Raw genomic sequence first — 23,958 nt, 5'->3', positions numbered from 1 at the left:
ATTGAGAATGATATTCACTGTGGGTTTTTCATAGATGGCTTTGATGATATTGAGGTATGTACCCTCTATCCCTACACTGCGAAGAGTTGAAAAAATACAAGAAAGGATGCTTTACTTTGTCAAACGCTTTTGCTGGATCTATTGAAAGTATCATATGGTTCTTGCCCTTTCTTTGATTATTGTAATGTATGGCATTGATTGATTTGCAAATGTTGAACAAACTTGCACCCCAGGAATACATCCCACTTGGTCATGGTGAATAATTCTCTTAATGGATTATTTATGGATTATTAATGAATCCTATTACTTAGTATTTTTATGAGAATTTTTGCATCCATGTTCATCAAGGATATTGGTCTATAATTCTCTTTTTTGATGGGGCCTTTGTCTGGTTTTGGGATTAAGGTAATGCTGGCCTCATAAAATGAGTTTGGAAGTTTTCCTTCCATTTCTATTTTTTGGAACAGTTTCAGGAGAATAGGTATTAATTCTTCTTTAAATGTTTGTTTAAATTCCCCTGAGAAGTCATCTGGCCCTGAGCTCTTATTTTGGGGGAGATTTTTGGTTACTGCTTCAATTTCCTTGCGGGTTATGGATCTGTTCAGGTTTTCTATTTCTTCCTGGTTCAGTTTTGGTAGTTTATACATCTCTAGGAATGCATCCATTTCTTCCAGATTGTCAAATTTGTTGGCATATAGTTGCTCATAGTATGTTGTTATAATTGTTTGTACTTCTTTGATGTTGGTTGTGATCTCTCCTCTTTCATTCATGATTTTATTAATTTGGGACCTTTCTCTTTTCTTTTTGATAAGTCTGGCTGGGGGTTTATCAATCTTATTAATTCTTTCAAAGAACCAGATCCTAGGTTCGTTGATCTGTTCTACTGTTCTTTTGGTTTCTATTTCACTGATTTCTGCTCTGATCTTTATTATTTCTCTTCTCTTGCTAGGTTTAGGCTTTATTTGCTGTTCTTTCTCCAGCTCATTTAGGTGTAGGGTTAGTTTGTATATTTGAGAACTTTCTTGTTTCTTGAGAAAAGCTTGTATTGTTATACTTTCTTTTTAGGACCAACTTTGCAGCATTCCAAAGATTTTGAAGAGTTGTGTTTTCATTTTCATTTGTTTCCATGAATTTTTAAAATACTTTGTTAATTTCCTGGTTGACCCATTCATTCTTTAGTGGGATGCTCTTTAGCCTCCATGTATTTGAGTTCTTTCCAACTTTTCTCTTGTGATTGAGTTCTAGTTTCAAAGCATTGTGGTCTGAAAATATAACCTAATGGCCAATAGACACATGAAAAAAGTGCTCAACATCACTCAGCATCAGGGAAATACAAATCAAAACTACAACAATATACCACCTCACACCAGTCAGAATGGCTAAAATTAACAAGTCAGGAAATGACAGATGTTGACAAGGATGTGGAGAAAGGGGAACCCTCCTACGCTGTTGGTAGGAATGCAAGCTGGTACAACCACTCTGGAAAACAGTATGGAGGTTCCTCAAATGTTGAAAACAGAGGTACCCTATGACCCAGCAATTGAACTACTGGGTATTTACCTTAATGATACAAATGTAGTGATCTGAAGGGACATGTGCACCCCAGTGTTTATAGCAGCAATGTCCACAATAGCCAAACTATGGAAAGAGCATAGATGTCCATAGGCAAATGAATGGATAAGAAGAGGTGGTATATATATATATATATATATATATATATATATATATATATATATATCTACAATGGAATATTATACAGTCATCAAAAATGAAACCTTGCCATTTGTAATGACATGGATAAAACTAGAGGGTATTATGCTAACAAAATAAGTTAGTCAGAGAAAGACAATTATCATATGATCTCACTGACATCTGGAATTTAAGGAACATGAGGAAGAGAGGGAAAAAAGTAAAACAAGATGAAACCAGAGAGATATACAAACTATAAGAAACTCTTAATCACAGGAAACAAACTAAGTGTTGCTAGAGTTGCGGGGGGGGGGGGATGAGGTGATTGGGTGATGGACATTGGGGAGGGTATGTGCTATGCTGAGTGCTTCAAATTGTGTAAGACTGATGAATCACAGACCTGTACCCCCGAAACAAAAAATACACTATATGTTAACAAAAAAATAAATTAAAATGAATTAATAAATAAGTAAATAAATAAAATTGGAGGGGAAAAGATAAATATGAGATATCCTTGGGGCTAAAAACCCAATTGCTTGAGTAAAACATGGGTAAGATATCATATTACAGAAGCATATTTGACACTTTGGGTCTTTACTCCAAGAGTCAGCAGAAATATTGACTCTGCAAAGGTTAGCAGAAACTTTGGCTGCACAATAGTTAGTGTCTGGAACAACAGAGGTATAATCTTGGTCAGCTTGGCTTGGATCAGCCCTCCCCTAGAGTATGAAACTCAGTTCATAGAGTCCCACTTGTAGAGGGACTTGAGCAGAAGAAACTTGGTGGCATATGACTGTGAGTCAGGACATGCTATCATGTGAGTAAAAACTAAAAACTGGGAGGTTTCTTCTGAAGGCAAAAAGACTCGGAGAAGCTGTAAGAGCCATTTTCACATAAATGAAGGATACAATGGCAATAAGGATTTAGAACTAGCATCAGGACCAATAATGGAAGCCAGAGGAGACAGAACTTCAGCTCAAAGAAAAAAAATCCTAGGACCCCTCAGAGCTGCTTGAAAGAGAAGAGCTACCTCAGTAGACAATAGGTTCACCAGAGAAGACAATCTTTCAGGTGATGCTGTAGAGAGAATCAAAGGGGGATGGCTGGGAAAGCAACCAGTTACTTCCAACTCAAACCACAGATTTCAGTCTTCTAAAAAATTCTCTCCAAATTTGTAAGAATGATATTCATTCCTTGATTAAAACAGGCAAATGAGGCTCTGTTGTTTGTACTGTGGATTGATGCAAATGTCACTTAAAAGTATTTCTATTTATAAAACATCCTTAATCTATTTCATTAGGTAACAGAGAGCAGAGGAGATTTAAAATGTACTGATCCATGACAGGTGCTGTGGCCATAAATATATTTTATCTTTAACGTAATTGTAAACAACAGCCTATTACTATTTGCCTTAAATAGATCAGAACAGTATGACCCCTAGAAGTTACATAACTTGAATTAGGCTATAAATGAGAAATCAAAGATTCAAAATGGCTTTTTGAGATTTTAAGCTTCTGATTAGTTTGTTAAAAAAAAATGGAAAGGGTATTGCAATAAAGAATTCTGAATAATTTGTGAAATCATAATTTTACTTCAGTAAAAAAGATATCTGAGATTGCAGGACAAAACAACTAGCCCAAAACCTAAATTATAGCAGATACCTCTAAGGAGAGATAGGACACAAGCACCTGTTTATTTGCAACAGACTATGGACATTATTCAAAATTTTTAATGAATTACTAAATGTTGAGCATGCGACAACCTCATTCTAAAACCAAGATAACACTATAAGAATTTAAAGCCCTTACTGCCCTGAGAGTGACCATGGCAATAAGAAAACCCAAACACAACTCAGCTTAGATTGACTCAAATTCTCATTCTAACAACTCAGGGAAGAAAGGGGAAGGATATCCATTTCCAGGCAGTAATGCTAGTTACATTAGTTTCCACTGTCCTATAAAAAATATCACCTTAAAAATAAAAAGCATAACACATACATACAAGGAAAGGAGGTGGGAAGAAAAGAAGAAAAATATGATCAACTGAGAACAGATTTTAATATAACACAAATATTGAAACTATGAGACAAAAATTTAAAATAACTATAATTATGGGGCACCTGGGTGGCTCAGTGGGTTAAAGCCTCTGCCTTCGGCTTGGGTCTTGATCCCAGGGTCCTGGGATCCAGCCCCGCATCGGGATCTGCTCAGCAGGGAGCCTGCTTCTCCCCTCTCTCTCTCTCTGCCTGCCTCTTTGCCTACTTATGATCTCTGTCTGTCAAATAAATAAATAAATTCTTTAAACAAAAAAAAAACTATAATTAACATGTTAAAAACAGTGGAAAAAGTATTCAGCATGCATGTTCAGATGAGGAACTTCAACAGAGACATAAAAATTATGAGGAAGAAGTCAATGAAATGAAATGTATGAAATAAAATAAAAATGAAGAGTATGATAAAAGAGTTGAAAATGCTTTAATGTGCATGCCTGGGTGGTTCAGTCAGTTAAGCATCTGTCTTCAGCTCAGGTGATTTCAGGGTTCTGGGATAGAGCCCCAAAAAGGGCTCCTTGCTTGGCAGGGAGCCTGCTTCTCCCTCTCTCTGTCATTCCCCCTGCTTGTGCTCTCTCTCTCTGACAAATAAATAAAGAAAATCTTTAAAAATAATAATAATGATGATTTTAAAAAAGAAGAAGAAGAAGAAGAAGAAGAAGAAGAAGAAGAAGAAGAAGAAGAAACAAGCTGAGAGTTTTAGAGGGGAAGGGATGGGGGAATGGGTGAACCTGGTGGTGGGTATTAAGGAGGGCACATATTGCATGGAGCACTGGGTGTGATACATAAATAATGAATCTTGGAACACTGAAAAGATAAAATAAAATTATTTTTTAAAAAGAGCACATAGGAGACAGATACAACCAAAAAAGAAAGAAAGAAAGAGCTTTAATGGCTTCCAAAATAGAATCAATACAGCTGAGGAAATTATCACTAAGCTGAAAGATAGGTCAATATAAATTATGTAAACTAAAACATAAAAAGAAAAAAGTAGTGAAAAAAAAAAAGAGCACCCCAAAGCTGTTGGATAATATAAAACATTCTAAACATACATGCATGTGAAATCCCAGAAGGAAAGAAGAAGAACATGGCTGAAAAATATATTTGAACAGACAAGGGCCAAAAATTAATGACAGACATCAAATCACAGACCCAAATCCACAAAGAATACCAAACAGAATAAATATACTCACTCCTTCAAAAATATCTGAACACATTATATTTAAACTCTTGAAAACCAAAGATAAAGATAAAATCTTGAAGGCAGCCACAGGAATGGGAAAGACACTATATAGAAGGAAACAAATACAAGGATTATAGAAGACTTTCATCAGAAACTACACGAGCCTGAAGACAATACAGTGACATATTTAAAGGGCTGAAAGGAAAAAAAATCAAATACATATTCTATAAAACACCTTTCCAAAATTAAGAAGAGTGCTTGCTTCAGCAGTATATACACTAAAACTGGAATGACACAGAGAAGATTAGCATGGCCTCTGCACAAGGATGGCAAGCAAATTTGTGAAGTGTTCCACATTTTTTAAAAAAGTAAATAAAATAAAGTTAAGGAGAAATAAAAATATTTTTATCAAACAAAATGAAAAGCTCCATTTCCAGTATACCTGCTCTAAATGTAGAAGGAAGTTCTTCAGATAGAATAAATATTATATAAAAGCCTGCATCTATATAAAGAAATGAAAGCACTGCCAATGACATAAGTGAAATGTCATAATACTAATTCTGCTCTGAAAGTTAATGAACTTTTTCAGTGAAGAATCGAATAGTAAATATTTGGGGCTCTGTGAACTACATATGGTCTCTGTCACATATTCTTTGTTTTTTCTGTGTTGTTTTTATCTGCTATATTTTGTTTTGAATTTCTGAGAACACTTCAAAATGTAAAAATCATCATTAGCTTGAAGATAATACCACACAGGCTTCAGGGGTTCCACTTCTGGGGTGATGAAATAAATAAGTGTTTCTCTATTCTTCAAATGTTTTTCTACTAAGTAAAACTAAAGTCCATTGGGCATTATATATAAAATAAATATCAGAAGACTGAACAGTGAGAAGGGAACACAAGATGAGCCACTGACTGAGGGACCCATGGGAAAACAGTGCTACATCTCTTGGGTTTTATTTTTGCTTCATATATCAGAGACTTGTAGTAGAAGGAGGTAACTACCAAAACCATAAACAAGCACAGGTTTTTCAAACTCTCAATAAACACCTACTTTTATTGGGAGTTCAAACTTAATTAAAGACCAGCAAAGGGACTGTCCAAAAAGACAGAGAACTTTTAGACAAAAAACACCAGCCAAACACCACAGAAAAACTGTGGTCCTTCTGCACTCACACTAGCAAGGGCCAGTGGAAAGCCCGGACTTTAACCTAACTCCCATCAGAGAGCTATCAGAGAAGGATGTCTGATTTTCATTGCCCTGAGCAATAAGGTCTCTGCAGAAGAGACCATATGGGAGTCTGAACTTCCACTCTCCACTAACAGAAAAGAGGTGCCCTTGCCCCTCTCCATGGGTGGAATCAGATGCATCCTAGTGGATAGTCATGACTTTTACCACTGCCCAATGATAAGGAGACTAACACCCCTGGCTTCAGTGGAGGCTGTATGGGGAATAGTAATGAGTCATTCTTATCCTCCCAGCCATGGTAGTATTAACAAAGGTCTAGTGAAGGGCCAAAATACCAAACCAAAAATTTCCAGCTTTCAGTTGGAAATCACTTGTCATAACAGGAACCATAAAATGTCAACTTCAATGAAAAGAGACAACAACAGAAGCAAAACTGAGATGACACAGATGTTTGAATAACCTTACAAAGAATTTAAAGCAGTCATCATAATAATGCTTCAATAAATAATTATAAATATGTTTGAAACAAACAAAAAACAGGAAGTCTCAGCAGAGATATAAAAGAAACAAATAAGAACACAAAAGAAATTATAGAACTAAAAAATACAATATCCAGGTGTGCCTGGGTGGCTCAGTGGGTTGAGCTTCTACCTTTGGCTCAGGTCATGATCTCAGGGTCCTGGGATCTAGCCCCACATCAGGCTCTCTGTTCAGCAGGGAGTCTTCTTCCCTCTATCTCTCTGCCTACTTGAGATCTCTGTCTGTCAAATAAATAAATAAAATCTTAAATATATATATATATAATATCTCAAATAATAAAATCAATGGATGGGCTCACAGCAAAATGGAGAGAACAGAGAAAAGAATCAATAAACTTGAAGGTAAAACAATAGTAATTACCCAATTAGTATAGAGAAAAACATAGACTGAAAAAAAAAAGGAACAGAACTTCAGTAATATACAAGATCATAGCAAATGGTCAAATACTAATATCACTGGAGCCCAAAGGGGAAAAAAAAGAGAGAGAGAGAGAATGAGAAAAAGCATTTGAATAAATAATGACTGAAATTTTCCCAAATTTGGCAAAAAACAAGATTTAAAAAGCTTAGAGAATTCCAAACGGGAAAAACCTAAGTAAATTTACTCCAAATGCATCATAATCAAATTTTTGGAAAGTAAAGACAAACAAAAAAATATTGAAAACAGTAAGGGAGCAATTATACCTTACCTGTAAGAGAAAACAATTCAAATGACAGCATTTTTGTCACTACAAACTAGGGAGGATGTAGCATAATAGTTTTCAAGTGCTGAAATAAAAAAACTCAAAACTATACATCCAGAGAAAATATCCTTCAGAATTAAGGGTAAATCAAGATCCTCAGACAAAGGAAAACCAAGAAAATTTATTACCAAAGCTTACCTGAAAGAAATGGCCAAAAGGAGTTCTCTGAACAGAATGAAAATGTTGAAAGAAGTGCCCTTACAACATTAGAGTGGGGAAAAAAAGCAAAGAAAATAATCAAAGAAAAGAATAAAACACAAACACACACACAAAACTCCTTAGGGGCACCTGCATGGCTGAGTCAGTTAAGCGTCTGCCTTTGGCTCAGGTCATGATCTCAGAGTCCTGGGATGGAACCCCACATTGTGCTTACTGCTCAGTGGGAAGTCTGCTTCCCCCTCTCCCTCTGCCTCCCGCTCCCCCACCTGTGCACTCTCTCTCTCTCTCAAATAAATAAATAAAATCTTTTTAAAAAAAAAATCAAAAAATGGGTAAATATAATACATTTTCCTTCTTTTGAATGTTCTAAATTATGTTTGAAAATTGAGCCAAAATTATAACACTGTTGTATGTGGTCCTAAATGTGTATAGAGGAAATATGTAAAACAATTATAAAATAAATTTGGAAAGGTAAAAGAACTTAAAGGGAAAAGTTTTCTATACTTTACTTAATTAGGTAAAGTGTGGACAACTATAAGTTTTGATTTGCATGCATATATATATATATAAATTTGCATGCATATATATAAATATAAATATACATGCATGCATATATATATATAAATTTGCATGCATATATATATAAATATAAATATACAGAAATACCACAAAAATATCTATCCAAAATATATACTATAAATGTGAAGAAAAGGGAATTCCCATGCACAGTTGGTGGGAATGCAAGTTCATTGCAGTCGCTATAGAAAACAGTATGAGGCTTCCTCAAAAAACTAGTAAAACAAGGAGGGGCAAGATAATGGAGAAGTAGGAGACCCTATTTCAACTGAACCCCTAAAGTGAGCTAAATATCTACCAGAACACTCTGAACACCCATGAAATCAGCCTGAGATGTAAGATTATACACTTCTGGATCTCTGCAGTAGCAGAAGACATCAGTGGAGAGGGTGCACATTGCCTGGATCATGGTTGATATATTCAGCTATACATCCCCTCAACCACCTCTCACCAAAATGACTAGGAGGAGGAACAACCAACAGAAGAAAAATTCAGAGACTATGCCATCTGCAACAGAACTGTTGGATATGGATATAAACAGTATGCCAGAAAGGAAATTCAGGGCAGGAGAGAGAGTCAATCTGGCAGAAGTTAAAAATGCTATCAGTGAGATCCAATCTAATCTAAATACTCTAACAGCTAGGGTAACTGAGGCAGAAAATAGAATTAGTGATCTAGAGGACAAGCTGATAGAGAAAAAGGAGGAGGTCTGGAACAAACAGCTTAGAAGCCATGAAAACAGAATTAGGGAAATAAATGATACTATGAAATTTTCCAGCATCAGAATTATCAGGATCCTGGGGGGGGGGGGGTGGAATAGAAAGAAGACTAGAAGATACAGTTGAAAAAATTCTCCATGAAAAATTTCCCAATCTGGGGAATGGAACAAATGTTCATGTCCTAGAGGCAGAAAGGACACCCCCCAAGATCAATGAATCTAGAAAAACCTCCAGACACTTCCTTGTCAAATTCACAAATCATAATTTTAGACAGAGGTCCTAAGGGCAGCTAGGTGGAAGAGATTCCTTACATACAGAAGAAGGTTCATCAGAATAACATCAGACCTGTCCACAGAAACCTGGCAAGCCAGAAAGGGCTAGCAAGACATATTCAGGGCACTAAATGAGAAGAACATGCAGCCAAGAATACTTTATCCAGCAAGGGTGACATACAAAATGGATAGAGAGATAAAGAGCTTCCAAGACCAGCAAGGTTTAAGAGAGTATGTGAACACCAAGCTGGTACTACAAGAAATATTAAGGAGGGGTTCTATAAAAGAAGAACAAACCCAAGAGTGATATAGAACAGAAATATACAGAGACAATCTATAGAAACAAGTACCTCACAGGCAGCATGATGTCAATAAAAACTTATCTTTCAATAATCACTCTCAACATGGACAGCCTAAATGCTCCCATAAAAATGGCACTGGCTTGCAGACTGGATAAAACAACAGGACCCATCCATATGCTGTCTACAAGAGACACATTTAGAAACTAAAGATACATCCAGACTGAAAGTGAAGGAATGGAGAAGCATCTTTCATGCCAATGGGCCTCAAAAGAAAGCTGAGGTAGCAATTCTCATATCTGATATTCTCAGATCTGATATTCTCATATCAGATAAATTATAATTTTAAGCTAAAGACTGCAGTCAGAGATACAGAAGGACACAACATCATTCTTAAAAGGTCTATCCACCAAGAAGATCTAACAATTGTAAATATTTATGTCTCTAATATGGGAGCAGCCAACTACATAAGCCAACTGTTAATCAAAATAAAGAGTCAAATTGATATGAATACATTAATTGTAGGGGATCTGAACACACCACTCTCAGTAATAGATTATCCAAGCAGAAAATCAATAGAAACAAGAGCATTGAATGACACATTGAACCAGATAGAACTCACAGATATATACAGAACATTCTACCCTAAAACAACAAAATACTCATTCTTCTCAAGCAAACATGGAACTTTCTCCAGAATAGACCACATACTGGATTACAAATAAGGACTCAACCAATACCAAAAAATTGAGATTATTCCCTGCATATTCTTATACCACAATGTTTTGAAACTGGAACTCAACCACAAGAAAAAGTTTGGAAGGAATTCAAACACTTGGAAGCTAAAGACCATCTTGCTCAAGAATGTTTGGATCAACCAGGAAATCAAAGAACTTAAACAATTCATGGAAACCTATGAGAATGAAGACATATCCATCCAAAACCTATGGGATACAGCAAAGGCAGTCCTATGATCCAGTACTTCTACTAGTTATTTACCTAAGGAAAACAAAAACTTTTCTTCAAAAGATATATGTATATCTATGTGTACTGCAGCATAATTTACAATAGCCAGGATATGAAAGCAAATGAAGTGTCCATCAATAGTTACCTAAAAAAGAAGTGAGGCACACACACTCACAAAGGAATACTACTCAGCCATAGAAAAGAATGAGATCTTGCCATTTGTGACAATGTGAATGGATTTAAAGGGCATTATGCTAAGTGAAATAAGTCAAAGATAAATACCATATGATTTCATTATAAGTGGAATCTGAAAAAAAAAAAAGCAAATAAACAGAGTCAAATACTGAGAACAAACTTGGTGGTTGCCAAAGGAATGGTGGGGTGGGGGAGGATGGTTTAAATAAGTGAAGGAGAATAAGAGGTACAAACTTTTAGTTATAGAATAAATAAATCATGGAGATGAATGTATAGCACAGGGAATATAGTCAGTAATCCTGTAATAGTGTTGTATGGTGACAGATGGTGACTACACCCATTTTAGTGAGCATTGAGTAATGTATAGAATTACTGAATCAGTATAAGATTGCATATCAACAGTACTTCAATAATAAATAATAAAAACACTATAGATAAATTAAGATTATAAAAAAGAAATAATCCACCAGGAAAAAAATAAAAAGAAAACAGACATAAAAAACAGAACAGAAACAAAAATTAAAACACCAGACTTAAACCCTGAAAGTTCAATAATTATATTAAATGTGTATGTTCTAATTTCAGAGGGAATAAAACGTTTATGCTGGAAACCAGTAATTTTCTTCAATTATAATGGTATAGAAAGGTTGATGTTAAAAGGACATAAAAAGATATACCACACAGATATTAATCCAAAGAGAGCATGAGTGACTATATCAGCCACATAAAGTAAACTTCAGAACAAAGAAAATTAGCAGAGACAGAGAGTGGGGTCACTCCACCAAGAAGACACAGGAATCCTAAATGCATCCTCATAAAACAATATAGCTACAAAATAGAGGCAAAATTGATGAAATTTTAAAAATAAATAGTCAAATCCTTATTTTAAGAAGTCGGGACTTCAGTATCCATCTCCCAACAATGGATAGAGCAAAAGACAAAACCAGTAAGGAATAGAACATGACAAAATCATCAAGTGAAAGTTCTAATCAAAACCTATGAAAGCTTCATCCAGCAAAAACAGAATACACATTCTTTTCAAGCACCATAGAACATACACCAAGCTAAACCATATCTCTTGAGTCATAAAACAAACCTTAAAGATTAAAATCTTATATTATGTATTCTCTGACTACAATAGTATCAAAAGAACAGAAATAAAAGAACATAATGATAACAAAAAAGTCCTCAAACACTTGGAAACTAAGAGACACCTAAATAAGCTATGGGTAAAACAGAATTCTCAATAGAACTTTTAAAAACAGAACTGAAAGAAAATAAAAATACAGCATATCAAAATTTGTGGGAAAAAGCTAAAGAAGCATATATATAAGTCTGCTTGGGCTACCATAACAAAATACTGCAAAAACTTATGAAAAGTTCAATAAAATTGACAAACCTCTAGCAAGAAAAAAGAGAAAAAACACAAATTACCCATATAAGGAATGACAGATGTCACTAAAGACCTAGAAGACATCAAAAGATAATGAGAATATTACAAACAATTCTCTATACATAAATTTGACAATTTGATGAAATGGGTCAATTTTTCAAAAAGTATAATCTATCATAACTCATGCAATATGAAATAGTTAATTTGAAAGTTCTATGACTACTAAAGAAATTGAATTCATAGTTAAAGTCTGCCCCTAAAAAAATTCTAAGCCAATATAATTTCATTGGAGAGTTCTACCAAATATTAGAATACTACTAATAATAGAACACTAATTCTACACAATATTTTCTGAAAATAGAAGAGGAACAATTTCCAATTAATTTTATGAGGTTAATGTTACCTCAATACTAAAAGTAATAATAAAAAACAGTACAATAAAGGAAAACTACAGACTGAATATGGACAAAAATCATTAACAAAATATTAGCAAATATAATTCAGCAATGTATGAAATATAGCCTATACAAATAGAATATATTCCAGGATTCAAAGGTAGTTCAAATACTGAAAAGCAATCAACATCATCCATCATATTAACAGCATAAAGAAAAAAAAAATCACATTAGCATTTTAATCAGTGAAAAAAACTCATTCAAGAAAATTTAACCTCAATTCATGATAGTAATTCTCAGATCTAGGAATAGAAGAAAACTTCCTCAACATGATAACGAGCACCTACCAAAAAAAAAAAAAAAATCTACAACTACCACTGTACTTGATTGTCAAGGGCTGAGGCTTTCTCCCTAAGACTGGAAACAAAGGAAGTATAGCCCCTGTCACCATTCTTACTCAACACAGGGCTGGAAGTCCTGCCCATCGAAATATGGTAAGAAAGAAAAGGAACACAGAACAAAAAGGAAGCACTAAAACTGTCACTATATGCAGGTGACATTATAATCTTTGTAGAAATTCCTGAGGAATCTGCAAAAATAGAATCCTAGAACTAATAAATGAGCTTATTAGGCTTACAGGAATAAACATCAACAAACAAAAATCAGCTATATTTCTATAGTCTAACAATGAACATTTGAACAACAAAATTTTAAAATATAATATTATTATAAGTGACTCAAAAATGAAATGCTTAGGTGTAAATCTAACAAAATATGTACAGATGTTGTATTCTAAAAAATAAAAAATACTGATGAAAGAAATCAAAGATCTAAATAAATGGAAAGATAGGCCATTTTCATGTATTAGAGATCTTAATATAAGTGAAGATGTCAATACTCCGTTACACATGTTTGATACAATTCCTATCAAAATCCCAGCATGGTTTTTTACTGATTTTTATGTATAAATTTATATGAAAATGAAAAGGAACAAGCGAGTTAAACACTTTTGAAAAAAAGAGAGAGAGAGAATAAAGTTGGGAGTTTTCAGTCTATCTGATTTCAAAACTTATATAACCCTAGTAATCAAGACTGCATGGCACTGCTGAGGAACAGACCCATAACAACAGAACAGAATAGAGAATCCAGAACAGACAGACATATATATGCCCAACTGAACTTTTTACAAATGTTCAAAAGCAGTGTGATCAAGGAAGCCCTTCAGTAAATAATCAGACACACCTAAGACAAAACAAAACAAAAAAATTTGACCTAAGCCTCACACTTTGAGCAATAATTAACACAAACTAGAAAGGGGCTTTAGCATGTAAAACACAAGATTATAAAACACTCCCCCCCACCAAAAAAAAAAAAAAAAAATCTTTAGGCTATAGGGCTAGCCAGAGTAGTTAGACTTAGTACCAAAAAGCATGATCCATAAAAGAAGAAAATTAAAATTAAAAACTTTTGTTCTCCTGGATAGCCTGGGTGGTTCAGTCGTTAAGAGTCTGCCTTCTACTCAGGCCATGATCCCAGGGTGCTGGGATTGAGCCCTACATGGAGCTCCCTGCTCTGCAGGAAGCCTGCTTCTCCCTCTCCCATGCCCCCTGCTTGTGTTCCCTCTCTTGCTGTGTCTCTCTCTGTCAAATAAATAAATAATTTTTTTTTTAAATTTTAAAAACTTTTGTTCTCCTGAGTGGTTCAGTGGGTTAAGTGTCTAACTCTTGATTTCACCTCAGGTCATGATCTCAGGGTCATGACAATAAGCCCCACATCATGCTCCACACTGGGCATGATGTCTGCTTAAGATTCTTTCTCTCCCTCTCCCTCTGCTCTACTCCCAGCCCTGCTCACTCTCTCTCTCTCTCTAAACAACAACAACAAGGGTGCCTGGGTGGCTAAGTCGGTTGAGCATCTGCCTTCAGCTCAGGTCATGATCACAGGGTCCTGGAATCAGGTCCTGTGTTGGGCTCCCTGATCAGTGGGGAGTCTGCTTCTCCCTCTTCTTCTGCACCTCCCCCTCAGTTCATGCTCTCTCTCTCTCTCTCACTCTCTCTCTGTCTCAAATAAATAAAATCTTTAAAAATATATCTAACATCAACAACAACAAAACCCTTTTGTTCTGAGAAAGAATTTTTTGAGGGAATAAAAGGACAAGTTATGGAGTAGTGGAAAATATTTGCAACCAACATACTTGACTAGGACTATTATCTAGAATATATAAAGAAGTCTCTAAAACACAACAGTAAAAATGAAACAATCCATTTAGAATATGGACAAGGGTCTGAGTGGACATTTTACTGAAAAGGATATAGAGATGACTAGGAAGCCCATGAGAAGATGTTCAGAGTCACCAACCATTGGAGAAACGCAAAACAAAACCACAATGAGCTATCACTATATGGCTATCAAAATGCCAAAATTTAAAAATAGTAACAACACCAAAAGCTTGTGAGAATACATGGAAACTTGATCAAAATATGTATTATGGTAGGAATATAAACGGCAATTCTGTTTGATAATTTATTTTAAAAAGAACATATGGAGAGGAGACTACATGGGGTAAAGCAGAGGGACCAGTATGGCCCCAAGCTTGAGGTATACAGAGGTTTGCTTGCTTATAGGATGGCGCTGTCTGGGCAAATGGCCACTAGCCTATTGCATGACTGCATTTCTGTGAGATGTCCAGAAAAGGCAAATCTGAAGAGACAGAGTAGGTGGGTGGTTGAGATTGGCAGCAGAGGTCCCAACCATAAAGGAGCCAGGGATGACATAAAAATTAAGAGTGCCTCATGGCCATGTTTGCACAACTCTGTGGATTTCCTAAAAATCTGATTTTACATGTAGGACGAGTGAATTTGGGGGGGGGGGGGGGATATGTCAAGTAGACCTTGATACAGCCGTTTAAAGCAGAGAGGGATATCCTGATCGGAGAGAGACATACAAGTTAAACTAAGCATGATTTTTTTGATCTAATATCTTGGCCAAAAAAAAAAAATTGTTTTGAATATTAGTAAGTCACACTGTTGACATTGATGGAAGGAAACTCTAACCAACAGCAAGAGGATTTCCTTGAGTACATCTCTCAGCCTTGGGATCTCACCCAGGAAATAATGGGGTTCTGGGTTCAATTCCTACCATGTCAGCTCTTCGTGCATCTGACAAGTTTTTAATCCATTTGCTCTTTGGCCTCCTGGTGTGTGAAGTGGGAAGGACAGGACTTACATAGGAAGCATATGCTGTGTTTAAGACACGAGACAACAGTGGTGCTCTGAGGCTCAGCCCTGTCCTGGCAGTTTGCCCACAGCACACTCTGTCCTTGGCCTCCCTCTCCCCTTTGCAAAAAATAAAAGTAGATGTCTCTTTGAGTCAAAGGTAAACCATGCTAAAGAAAACCAAGCAAAAGAAAACACACCACATACACCTGCGTTCTTAGCAACATTATTCACAATAGCTCAGAGCTGGAAACAGCCCAGAGGTTCCTCAGCAAGTGCAAGGTGGCCACAGAAGTAACTACTGCAAGTTTCAACACTTGGACGCTTCCCATGGAGGGATGCTTCATAGTATAAGATTCAGTAAAGTGTTGTCCCACTGAGTCCCACAGTTGAGGAAAGCCTGCCTGGTCATGTGGTTCCAGACACCAAGAATTCCAGTCTCATGGGCCTTGGAGGAAGACTCAGCCAAACCCTCCCTACCCTGCCCACCTTCTCCAGCCAGAGGAGACTCCCCATGCAAACATTCCCCAGCCTTTGGCTCTGAGCTGAGCAAGAACAGAGGTTTTCTTACAGTTCCCTGGACTACACCCTAGGTGCCCAGTGTACCATTGACCAAGAACAGTAGGAAGCCTCCATGCACCATGACCTTGAGCAAATGGCTTTACTTCTCTGGGATCTCAAATACATCATGCCCTCTTCATGGGGTGGTGGGGGAGAGACAAATACAGGAAAGACTATGCCTCGGGCACTGGGCATGCCAATTAGCAAACACACCCCATGCAGCAAATGAAGCCTTCATTGACTGAGCCACCTAGATCCTAGGTCCTTGTGGCTGGTGGCTTCTCCCTGGGTTCTGCGGTATTGAGGCTCCTTGACTCACCCATCAGTCCGTTTGTCCATCTATCCATCCGTCTGTCTACTTTCCAGTCAGCTTTCTGCCAGCCAGCACCAAAGCTAAATGACACCAGGGATCCGTCCAAGACCCTCCCCGGCTGAGGGGAAGGCAGCTACAGCCCAGGGCAGCCCGAGCAGTGGAGTACTTGGCAAGTCACAAATGACACTTCTGAACGCAAGTCCTCACCCTGAGAGGAACGGTCTTGGCAGATATGCATCTTTCTGGGGACTTATGTCTCGTCTCCACCGGTCTCTGCCCCATGTGCCCCCAGATGTGTTCCCTGGTCCCTTAGTTGAGATGGCAGCTGGGACCTCACACCCTCCCTGCTGGGATCTCCATGCACCCATCTGCAAAATGGGGACGGTGACAGTCTAAACAACATCATTTGTTGAATTTGTCATTTGTTGAAACACATTATTTAAAAAAATAAATAAATAAAAGAAAATCTTAGGATAATATTCATAAATGACTCATCAGGTACTGACCACAGATGGAGCTCTTCTGGGAAGACACTGTTAATTCCTTCAGGGCTGACCTCTGCTCTCATGGGGCTTCTTGTTTCAGAGACCAGGTTCCTGTTTGTGAGGCTTCAGCCCTGCTCACAGGCCTCATGACTCATCCCCAGCCTCAGGAATTTCCCCTACAGAATTCACATTCATTGCTATCTACATTGTCATGTTGTTTTCCTTGTGATAAGGACCTTGAAATATACAGTTGAGTGTTAGTTACCATAGTCCCGGTGCTGTACATGACATCCCCATGACTGACTGGGACTTTGTAGTTGTTAACCCCTTTGCCCATTCCCTACCACATAGTCTCAAATCTGTTCTCCATATTGATGAGTTTGCGTTATTCCTAATTTTAATTTTTCTTTTTTTTTAAGATTCCGCATGTAAGTGAGACCTTATAGTATCTGTCTTTCTATGCTATACTTATTTTACTTAGCACACTGCCCTGAGAAAACACACCGGTCTTTCTGAACCAGCTCCTTATCCCGCTTGTGCAAATGTAGCAGGTCTGCAGATCTGCTATCCACCCACACAAACTTTGAGCCCGATTCTTCGTGTTCAGAAGCAGGGACCCACGTGGAGCCCAGGGCTGCCATCAAGATTACTGTATCTTTGCCCCAAAGTGAGAACATCAGAGCTAGAGAAGATGCAGAAAGAAATCTTAGATGAACTTCCCTTGGGTGTGGGGGGGGGGGAGGGAGCAGGGGAGGCAGCTGCCCTCAGCCTCCCTCTGGGGGAGTTTCTGGGAAAATTGGCTGCCAGGATAGACTCCTCTGCCCATTTCTCTTAGCATCAAAAAGCCCCACAAAGAATCTTCCATCCTCTCCCACTGAAGCCCTAAGGATCTTCCTTTTGTTAAGTTGATATATATCAATGTATCTTCAGGCCCTTCCTCCAGTTTGCTGGGAGGTCCCTCATTCACCTGTAAATAAACCTTTCTCCTGTTTAAAAAAAAAAAAAAAAAAATGAACACATGGCTACCCAACCAACCAGCAACTGCACATTTGGACATATATCCCAGAAAACTGAAAACTTAGGATCACATAAAAGCTGATACAAATGTTTTTATCAGCTTTATTCATAAGAGCTCAAAATGGGAAACAATCCAGATGTTTTTCAATGGATAACCAGTTAAGCAAACTGGTACAGTACGGCTATACCATAGGATACTACCAGGCAATAAAAAGGAAGAAATTTACTGATACATACAGTAGAGATTATGCTGAGTGAAAATACCCAAACCCAAAATATCACTCGCTGTTTGATTCCACTTGTTTAACATTCTTGAAATGACAAAATTACAGAAATGGAAAATAGGGGTTATGAGGGGTTAAGAATAGAGGTGGGGGTCTCATAAGAGAAGAAGTTCTGCCCTGATCTGCACCTCCTTTCTCTGTACTGTTCCCTTCAGTATCATGGTGGGTATAGGAGAGACAAGAGCTACTCTCAACAGAACCAGAACTTGCCTCTGGCCAAAGAAAATCTCCAAAGATGTGCCTATAGAAGCAGAATAGAGAGAAATTTGATTCAAGCTTATGAGCATTTCAATAAATTACTCTCAATGAAAGTGATAAAAGTTAGAATTTTTTCAAATCACCAAGTGTGTCCTGAAATGTAGATTGGTTTCAGTAGACCATGTCCACCAGGAAATTGCTAAAGTCAGATTCTTAAAAATGCATAGGTCCCTCCAAGGAACACTGAGGGAAGGGACTACAGGCCCAGATACTGAGACAGGTACCAATTCTTTTTTGACAGGAATAGCAGTGCCATTGTGCTAGATCTATTTCTCAAAAACAATGTTTAAGTTTTCTGTAAAACATATTTCCTAACTTGTGTGTGGGTTTTAAATTGGAGGACTGCCTTTGCTCTTGGTTGAGCTGCTCCGGGAATCAGAAAAGCAAATTCTATACCCTGAAAGGGAATACTAGTCATGCCTGGAGGTAGGGTACAGGAACTTACCCCTGGATGGCTGTTCACATCATGGAGCCTTAGAAATACAGTTTAGGGCAGCTTTCAGGGTCTCAAGAGTCCATCTTGCCCACTCAGCTGTCCTTGTAAGGACCTATTTTACTGTCCCTGCTCCCCTCCCCCAGGGGACTTAAAAACAAGTCCCAGAAACCAGCTCCAGGTGTGAAGGCCAAGAAAAACAAGGCTGTACCCACCTCGAGTCTAGCCCTGACATAAGTACAGCCATCTTGGCAAAGCTAAAGCCAGCACCTTGCACTGTAAGAGTGGGTTAGCATAAGAATAGCCATCCTGAAGGCCGGGAAGCCATTTTACTGAGCATCCCTAACCAGCCCACACAGAGTACTGGGCTGGAGATAAGAGAAAGTAGCTAAAACCTAGGAAACAACTTAGTCATATACCACCAGGGCCATTAGGCAATGGCTCCACAGGGACCAGATGTTAAAGAAAAACAAATAGTTAACTTGCAGAGATCACAATCCTGCAAGTCAGGAATCTCCCTTGGTTTGCAAATGTCCTGGTGATTTAAAACAAAAAGGGCTATCTCTTCAATGGCCCAATTTCCAGAGACAGAGGGCTTAGTTCCTCAAGGCCTAAGGTCGCCCTCCCCACTATAAAACTGAAGGAGGCAGAGGCAGAAGGAAATGTAAATAAAGCTCAATTTCTTCTATACCTAAATCTCACTTAACCGCCAGGATGGCGCCAGGGTGATGCTAGGGTGGCAAAAGTTTAAACAAAGTTAAACTGTCAAAGTGGGCCGCAAGATATGTATGTAGCTATGCAAAAGTGTCGTGAAAAGGCTATATAAACCCTTGGCTTTGAGTCCTCAGGGTCCTTGTTGAAACCCGCTGCGCAGGGCGGATACTTGGACCCCAGCTAGCTGGAAATAAACCTCGCTGTGTGACTTGCATTATCCAGAGTGTTGTCTGTCTAATTGAGGGGTGGTCGACTCCATACCCTAACAGTCCTCTGTTATGCTGGACATCTCCAGCCCCAAGGGATGCATAAGGTTAGGACCTGACCAGACTGTAGGAGACAAAGAGGAGGAAGCAAGCCTGAGCCTTATGTTCACAGAGATGGCCTCTGAGATGTAGAGAGGAGCTCTAAACACAACAGAGAAAAACCTATGAAGTTATCCACCTGCAATAGAATCAGGTGCTAGAGTTGACCTCCAACAGCAGGGGCTCTGAGTAAACAGTCCAGCGGAGCCCACAGTGATGGCTGCTCAGGTGTGGGCAGGGTCTGTACCAGCCATAAGCACAGGGAGGGTCGACTGATCCATTATGAGCTGCCTGAATCCCAGCACCATCATTTAATAGCTGGTGATGCTGGCTGTATATCACTTCTCTTTACCTCAGTTTCCTCATCTGTAAAATAGGGCTTATTGTGGTAAGACTCAGGATAGTATTGCCCATATCAGCACCATATAATGAGCAGAAAAGCAGACAGAGACAGAAGACCGACCTGCCCTGTGGTCCCACACCCAACCCAAGGTATGCAATTTTTTGTTAGCTTTATTCCTCAAGGTACTTCTGGAACCACAGGCATTTTAACCCTTGGGAAGAGAAGCAAATGTTCCCACAGCTTTTCCCACATTTGATGAAGCCCACAACTCCCAAAGACGCTGTTGAAATCAAAGGTCCCCAGGTAAGCCCAGCTCAGACACTAGGGCTGAGCAGCCAGGAGTCTGTGGGGTTCAGCAGGAGAGGAGGAGTTAATTTGCTTGTTCCAGATCTCCAGCAAACACTTAACTGAGAATGGGAAGCAGTACCATGGAAAGTTCCAGTTTCCATGCAGCCCATAGGCTTTGAGGGAGTAAAGCTTACCTAGATTTCCATTGTTATTCTGCCATTCGTGAGTTTCTCAGTCTCTACAAGGCTCAGTTAAAAAGGTGAAAAACCTTTAAAATAAGGAGAGGCATCTTCACCATCTCTCAGGTATTGAAAGGGTTAAAAGGTATACTTTTAGAGTGTGGGGTCCAGTGCGGACATCATACAGAACAGAAGCTTGTTGTTTCTTGGATATAGGAGCAGAGGGAGAAGGAGGAAACACTCCATCCATCCTGGTGCCCAGCCACTACTGTCCTCCTTGTCATGTCCTCCCTGGAGCTTTGGTCCACCCAGCTCACCTCTGGTTCCCAACTATGGGCTTTCTGGGTTTCCCTTCCACATGGTCACCATATCTAATCACAGCTCTCCTCTGCTCAAACTCCTTCAGTGGTTCCCAAGTATCAGGAGATAGCACCCCAGATGCCTCATGCTGAACTGTCAGGCCTCTGGCAGTCAGATCCTGCCAAACTACCCAGCCTTACTCTATACCCTCCCAACCTGCCTTCCTAAAGCCCCCACTTCCCAAATCTTGGGCACTCCCTGCTTCCCCAAACACTCCCGTTCAGACTCATCTCATAACTCCTTGCAAGTGTGCCTCAGGTGTCCTTGATCCTTCTCACTTTGGGCTTCCACAGCAGCCAGGCAAATACCTGCCTCCCTCATAGCACTTAGAGGCTTCTTATCCTAAGTGCATCTTTTCATGTCTATGTCACATGCAGGTGATGAACAGTTTCAGATTAAGTCTTAGGGTCTTATTTACCTTTCTAACCTCAGCCATAGTAGGGCTCGGCATGAAAGTGTTCAGTGGATGTTCTTAGAAGGAAGGAAGGGAGAGAGGAAGGGAGGGAAGGGGGTAGGAAGAAAAGTGGGAGAACAGAAAGGGTAGGGTGGGAGGGAAGGGACAAGGGGAGAGGGAAGGAGAAAGTTAGCCAATTAGTTAGTTAGTTTAGTTAGTTGCAAAAATGAAACCAAAGAGAGCCATTTGACCCACAGGAGCAGAATCAAACTTGACTTTCTGAACCTACACTTGAGCAAATTAATCAAAGCCTGAGAAGCAAGTTCATGCTCAGGCCATGATGCCAAGAAATGAAATGGCTCCCATCCATCTTGTGCCTCTCTTTTGTTATCCAAATTATACCATGAAAGGCAGAAGCAGAATAATGAGGCCTTATGCATTCTTGGAGGGGGAGGGGAAGCAGGGAACAAAGGCCCCAACCCTTCAAGAAGGAGCCTTCCTCATTTTCTTGGGCAGCCCAACTTCCTTTGAAAGCAAGAAAGTAACACAAATCTACTGTCATGGCAACCACTCCTAAGCCATCCTGGGAAGTGGCAACTTACTATAAGTGCTTCAGTGACCAGGTTTCCCCAATTTCCAGGCTGCCTGGGAATAGGAGCCCTTTGAAAGGAGTGATAGATCGCATCTTTTAAGCCCCAGTTCATCCCCAGTGATGGATGGGGAACGCCCCCATCCTCACCCACCACTTGCTCCATCATAGGAAGTAATTTCCTTGTCCTGAACTCCAGTTTGAAAGCAGACTATAACTACAAACCCGAAGAGCGGCTAAAAAAGGCTCATGCATAAACAGACAAAAGGAGACACCACCTCTTGGCTCACATTGAACACTGAACCTGTGACTATCTGTGACACCAGATGCAGGCACATCTCGGTCTTCCCCCCTAGAGCTGACATTCATTAGATCCAATGGGCCCAGATCGAGTGTAGACATGGATCATATGACCTTGGGTGAGGGCTCCTAGGGACCAAGCACTGCAGTAAGAACCTTATGCATATTCTCACTTACTCATGGTCACAACCCTACAAAGAAAGAATTATAAGTGAGTTGTGCACATCACAAAGCTTGTATGGAAGAAGTGGCTATGGGTCCACCAAAATTCATTCTCCCTTTCCTCTTCAATAATAGAACTGCACCTGCCACCCGGCTGCACAGTGACACTACACACCCCAGCCTCCCTTACACTCAGGCAGGGCCCAGTAGGAGAAAAGTAGGGTCACATATAGACTGAAGACCTTATAACTGGATGCTTGCCTCCACAATCCCAACCCTCTTACTATTAACCTGATCCTGGAAGGATTTAACCCAGTCCTCATCATGTGAATAAGAACAATACCTAAGGAGGTGAAGAGAAACAAAAATGGAAGGAACCTGTGTCCCTGAATTAGCATACAGAGCAGAGCTGTCTGCAGTCCTGGAACTTGGGCAGTTATGGGAGACAAAAATGAGCTCTGTCTTATTTGAGCCTTTAGCTTCTAGGTGTTACAACCAGCAAGGAGCAGAGTCCAAACTTACCAGCAAATCTGCTTAACTTCTAAGCCTATGGTTTATACTGATTATATCACTCAGCATCCAGTCATATTCACAGAGCAGGAATGTAATATGGAACACCAGTCAGGAAAGTGTTGGATACCTGCAGAATTAAGAGGAGAAGGTGAGGTTACCCAGAGGCTAGTAACCTCAAGGAGTTGTTTATACTCCTAGAGCTGGAGAAGCAAAAGAAGAAACAGTGTAGCCAGAGTCCTAATGATGATTACCAAGCTTCCCAGGCTCAGCGCCCACACTACCCCTGCTGGTGTTACTGGAACCACTCTCCCCACCACTTAGCAGTGAGGCACCCTCACTCCTGTGGACAGTGTGTAAGCCAGAACCCATAAGTGAAGTGCAACCAAGGCTCACTGGACCCTCCTCCTACTGCTGCTGGTCAGTCAGCAGGTCAGCCATAATGACAGGGGTAGACAACGAACCTCTTATAGCTGCCAGAGGCCTCAGCAGATAAAGGGGGAAAAAAGATGGCTTCTCTCTTCCTCTGTCCTCCTGTCTCCTGCCAGGGCCTTCCATCAGTAGGACTGAACTGGAAGGCAGCCAAGAAGTTGTCTGGGAAATGTAGCTTGCAGGCTTCCAGTCCCAAACCCCATGGCATAGAGGAGAGCATAAAAGGATGGAGATAGGTCCAGGAACCAGAGACAAGTACCAAGTACACAGATCCACCAAAGGTCTGGTTCTGGGTTGGCAAATGTCCCAGGTTCCAGATCTCAGGTCTGATTGACTGACCATGGTTTTCTAGGATGCTTCAGGATAAGGTGTCTGTCCAGGCCTGGGCTCAGTAGGAAATAGGGCATTAGTTGGTTAACAATATCTGGGAGGTGAGAGGGAGAGTGGTA

At 39.3% G+C, this 23,958-nt stretch overlaps 1 long non-coding RNA gene and 1 other non-coding gene across 3 annotated transcripts in view; one reads left to right on the top strand and one right to left on the bottom strand.

Annotated features, from left to right (window-relative positions):
* The window catches only part of LOC116596825, a 243,962-nt gene that overhangs the window by 87,162 nt on the left and 132,842 nt on the right, over positions 1-23,958 (bottom strand). For both annotated transcript variants that reach the window (XR_004288327.1, XR_004288326.1), the window contains one exon: positions 23,090-23,207. This is a non-coding gene — a long non-coding RNA (uncharacterized LOC116596825). The remainder of the gene's footprint in view (positions 1-23,089; positions 23,208-23,958) is intronic.
* On the top strand, positions 5,177-5,283 carry LOC116597959. The gene has a single exon (XR_004288873.1). It is a non-coding gene; the product is annotated as a U6 spliceosomal RNA (small nuclear RNA).

Source organism: Mustela erminea, chromosome 8, assembly GCF_009829155.1.
Source record: "Mustela erminea isolate mMusErm1 chromosome 8, mMusErm1.Pri, whole genome shotgun sequence".
In the NCBI taxonomy this organism is placed as follows: domain Eukaryota; kingdom Metazoa; phylum Chordata; class Mammalia; order Carnivora; family Mustelidae; genus Mustela; species Mustela erminea.
Note: the sequence above shows the minus strand (reverse complement) of the source record. Positions and strands in the feature narration are given on the sequence as shown.